General features: G+C 45.3%; 1 pseudogene; it reads right to left on the bottom strand.

Moving 5' to 3' along the window:
- Positions 1–4994: 4994 nt before the first annotated feature.
- LOC134953847 (5S ribosomal RNA) lies at positions 4995–5114 on the bottom strand (annotated as a pseudogene).
- Positions 5115–5314: the final 200 nt, after the last annotated feature.

The raw sequence follows: 5314 nt of genomic DNA, 5'->3' as shown, positions 1-5314 counted from the left end.
CTCTGCTGCTGAGGTGTGGCCGCTCTGCGCTCTGCTGATGGCGGCGCAGCAGCAGCATCCAGGACCCGCCGCTAACCGCCGGCCGCCGCCGCTACCCGCAAACGTCTTATTCGCTCCATAAGACGCACATACTTTTCCCCCCACATTTTTGGGGAGAAAAAGTGCGTCTTATGGTCCGAAAAATACGGTAAGTCCAGTCCAGTGGTGCTGTCTTGTGCTGCATTAGTCCAGTCGTGGTGTCCTGTGCGGCCATAAGTCCAGTGGTGGTGTCCTGTGCTGCCATAAGTCCAGTGGTGCTGCTGTATAAGTCCAGTTCAGTGGTGCTGTCTTGTGTTGCATCAAACCAATCATTTCAGCCACAGTCGTCTGGCAGACACTGTCACTGAAATGATTGGTTTATTAAAGTGTGCATGTTTTGTTTATACAACATAAGGGCGGGCTCAAGGACAATTCCATCTTGCACCTCTTTTTTTCTTTGCATTATGTGCTCTTTGGGGTCTAGTTTTTAAATCTGCCATCCTGTCTGACACTGCAGTGCCACTCCTGGATGGACCAGGTGTTTTTGCCGCCCACTTGTGTCGCTTAGTTTAGTCATCCAGCTACCTCGTTGCACCTCTTTTTTGTCTATGCATTATGTGCTCTTTGGGGCCTAGTTTTTAAAACTGCCATCCTGTAAGACACTGCAGTGCCACTCCTAGATGGGCCAGGTCAGAGGCAGAACTACCGCCAGTGCAACCAGTGCGTTGCACTGGGGCCCGCCTCTGTCCAGGGGCCCAAGCATGTAATGAGTCAAACTGACTCATTACATGCCGCTGTGAGCTGCGGGCAACCGCTGCCCGCAGCGCACAGCCGCCCGGAGAGAGGAGAGGAGCAGCGTCATGGACGGTGGAAGGAGGAGGAGGGAGGTGAAGGAGGGAGCCGCAGCAGCACTTTGTTACTGGTGGAGGCGCTGCTGCTGCTGCACCTCTGCTTCATTATAGGCTGTATTCCGAGAACAGCCTATAGTGAAACAGAGGGGCAGCAGCAGCAGCGCCTCCACCAATGACACAGTGCTGCTGCGGCTCCCTCCTCCACCTCCCTCCTCCTCCTTCTCTACTGCCCGGGAATCGTTGTCTGACGCTGCACCGAGGAGCCTGAGCCAGCAGAGATGGTAAGTATAATTCTTCTTTCTTTCTTTCTTTCTTTCTTTCTTTCTTTCTTTCTTTCTTTCTTTCTTTCTTTCTTTCTTTCTTTCTTTCTTTCTTTCTTTCTTTCTTTCTTTCTTTCCTACAAAAAAGGGGGACAGTGTGCCGCAATGTGTAAAAATGGGGAATCTGCCTGCCACAATGTGTAAAAATGGGGAATCTGCCTGCCACAATGTGTAAAAGTGGGGAATCTGCCTGCCGCAATGTGTAAAAATGGGGAATCTGCTTGCCGCAATGTGTAAAAATGGGGATTCTGCTTGCCGCAATGTGTAAAAAGGGGAATCTGCCTGCCGTAATGTGTAACAAGGGCACGCTGTCTGCCGTAATGTGTAAAAAGGGGGAATCTGCCTTCCGTAATGTGTAACAAGGGCACGCTATCTGCCGTAATGTGTAACAAGGGCACGCTGTCTGCCGTAATGTGTAACAAGGGCACGCTGTCTGCCATTATGTGTAAAAAGGGCACGCTGTCTGCCGTTATTTGTAAAAAATGTACGCTGTCTGCCGCTATGTGTAACAAGGGCACGCTGTCTGCCGCTATGTGTAACAAGGGCACGCTGTCTGCCGCTATGTGTAACAAGGGCACTCTGTCTGCCGCTATGTGTAACAAGGGCACACTGTCTGCCGTTATGTGTAAAAAGGGGGACGCTGTCTGCCGTAATGTGTAAAAAGGGACGCTGTCTGCTGTAATGTGTAAAAAGAGGAATCTGTCCGCCGTAAGGTGTAAAAGGGTCTCCACCTGGTTTAGTGGTGCTACTGTGCGGCGTAATTTGAATAACGGAGACTACTGTGCACCGTTTTATGAATTGGTATTATTCTGCTGCCACACCCCTTCCCCACGAAGCCACGTCACTATGTATTTTTGCACGCGCCTACGGCGCGCACCACCCCTGTTTTGCATGCAGGGGTGGGGCTCCAATGCTGTTTCTTGCACACAGTGCTAAAATGTCTAGTAACGGCATTGTTGCTAGGTATCCACTTCCCTGAGCAGGCCCCCCTCACCAGATCCTCTCCAGGGGTGAGGGGTTGGACTTGGATGGGATGGGGGGGGGCCCAAGCCATTTTGTCGCACATGGGCCCACCGCTCGCTAGTTCCGCCACTGGGCCAGGTGTTTGTGCCGCCCACTTGTGTTGCTTAGCTTAGTCATCCAGCTACCTTGGTGCAACCTTTTGGCCTAAAAACAATATTGTGAGGTGTTCAGAATAGACTGGAAATGAGTGAAAATTAATGTTATTGAGGTTAATAATGCAATTGGATCAAAATTACCCCTGAATTCTGTGATTTTAGCAGTTATTATGTTTGTTTTTTTCCAAAAATCATCCAAAACCAAAACCAAGACCAAAACCTGAAAGGGTGGTTTTAGCAAAACCAATCCAGATCCAAACACATGAGCGTAGATCCAGATCCAAACACAAAACATGAAAAGTGACTGCTGCACATCTCTAGTTCCTAGTGTTGGTGTGTATTGTGTGGTGGGGTGTTGTTTTCTCTTAGTGTGCTTATTAAGTGTTTTTTTTTTTCTTATATATATATAGGGTAGTGGGAGTATGGCGCCACAGGTGTATGTGAATAGATACAATGACGGAGTAGTAAAATACTACAGTTCAGACACTCCTTTAATGATATAAGGTGTCAGCTAACCCCAAAATATTTGGCAGGGATAAGTTGCCTTTAAATTTAGATATGGGAAGAGAGGGATAGGGGTGTCAGTGACCGACAGTGTCTGATAAGTTGTATAAACTTGCAGGATACGTATTAGAAAAATATAACAGTATATTTATTTATACAATTTAAGAAAAAACTAAAAAATCAGGGTGGGCTAAAATACGGAGGATATATAATACTAAAAAATACTGGGTATAAAATAGCTAGAACACTGGATCATATAAATTCAATAAAAACATTATTACACTGATAAAAATTCTAGGATAAGAGAGTACTGCTTATCTTAAAAACTGAGAATCAATTGAGGTACATCCAATGCGTTTCATCCATTAGACTTCATCAAGGGGCAAGGGACTACTGAGCAAACACTCTTATTTATAGCAGTTGTGATTAGGGATAAGTGATTGTGACATCACTTCCTGTAAGAAGTAATATTACTAATCTTACCACAGATTTTTGTATAAACATATGTGGGGAGTAGTACAATTGACAACAATCCCAAATAACTTCATATAATGTAAAAATTATTTTTAAAACGTGTTATAGTCAAAAATATTCCGGGGGCGTGTCCGGCGTCACTTCCGCCCTACTTCCTTTCATCCACATCCTCCTAGTGTGCATGCGCTTCTCGCCACACTTCCGGTAAGCGGACCAGGGTAACTGTGCTCGTCTGCCCCACTTCCGGTCAGGTCATTACATCACTTCCTGTCACGGCCGGACTCGACATTTCTGAGTCAATCATAGGCTAAGGCGGGCTGTCAATCATCGCCGCGGCCATCTTTGTGGAGCCTCTTAATCACAGACATGTCATTGTGTTATTTTAAGATGCAGGAGCAGCTCACAGATATAAACAGACAAAAATACATATATTAGTGTGTTATTTAACGTATTAAAATGCTCATTAATAATATGGACTAGCAAAATTCTTTGAATTAGAGGAAACTGATGACAGTCTTAAGTTAGAAAATAGGAGCAAACGATATTTCTAGCCATATTAAAATATATTATGGAAAGTTATTATTATGAAAAATAATAAACAAGATAATTTACATAAATAGGGGCTGGACTACTTCTAGCATTACTGTTAGCTACCATATATGTAAAGTTTATCAGGATACTTAGTCCAGACAGGATGTTATAGTATACAAGGGGGCAGGGACGGTTCTAGCCCTTGTGGCGCCCCGGGCAGAAAATAGGGATGTGGCTTCATAAAGGGGCAAGGTCAGTTACGCCCCCTGTAGAGTTGTGCCCCCATTTGTGCCCCCAGTAGTGCCATTTGTGCCCCCAGTAGCGCCGCTTAAAAAAATAAAATAAAGGATACTTACAATCCCCGCTCCTGAGTCCCGGCCGTTGCAGGCCACCGCTCCTCTCTTTGGATCTATGGGAGAGACGTCATGACGTCTCTCCCATAGCACAGCATACACACTAGAGGTCAATCATGACCCGTAGCATCTGTGCCAGTACCACAATGCTGTGCGGTGCGCGATGACATCATCGCGCACCGCTCAGCAAAGGTCCTCTCCACGAAGGGAAACTAGACGGATAGCACCTAGTTCCCTTCACTGCGGGGGGGACCAGCGGGGGACACAGTGGCAGCGGGGGGCACAGTAGTGGATCTTGCCACGGTGCGGCGCCCTCAGGAAGGCACCGACGCCCTCCGGAACGCGGCGCCCCGGGCAAAAGTCCTTCTTGCCCGTGGCAAGATCTGCTACTGCAAGCGGGTATATTGTACTATGAACCATTCTGTGGGAGTTCTTTATCGTTCCCCATTAAAGCATATGGGGAGAGAGTAAGCAAGTGAATAAGATAGTGGATGAAAAGTGTGAAAGTATTTCTATTTATAAAAGGATATCCATCAATTATTATGTGCATAGGTGCTGGAATATTAAAACATAGAGAGAATATAAATATAATAAATAGTAAGTGACTTAGTACTACGGAATAATAATAATGGTCAGTCATATACTAAAATTAGTGATGTGTATAAAAATAGTGTACATCTCTATGACTGATATTAAAGGTTTACTCATTGTTAGCTTAAATTTATTATAGGATATAAAATGATAATAATAATCTGTGCGGTGATGGAATATCGGTGTGTCAATATTCCATACAATAATACTGCTAAGAGCCCACCAAGGCCCACTTTTTTACAGTACCCAATCTTCACAAGTGGTTACCCACTTGGTACTGGTTGGGCCCTACACTGCTTAGCTTCCAAGATCGGATGGGGTTGGGCGTACAGCCAGTGCGGTATGACTGTACCTTCTGGCGAGATGACTCAATCACACAGTAGTCGAGTTTTTATGACAAACTAGATACAGTGTATAATAATAAATAAGGTATTTATATAATAAGGTGTTAAGTGCCTATAAAAGAAGGAAGGAGAGACTACAAAACTGGAGATGCTTGAGCAAGGATATTTCTTTCATAAGAATGGTGTGATTTCATATCCTTCGTTAAAACC

Source organism: Pseudophryne corroboree, chromosome 8, assembly GCF_028390025.1.
Source record: "Pseudophryne corroboree isolate aPseCor3 chromosome 8, aPseCor3.hap2, whole genome shotgun sequence".
NCBI classification, from domain to species: domain Eukaryota; kingdom Metazoa; phylum Chordata; class Amphibia; order Anura; family Myobatrachidae; genus Pseudophryne; species Pseudophryne corroboree.
Note: the sequence above shows the minus strand (reverse complement) of the source record. Positions and strands in the feature narration are given on the sequence as shown.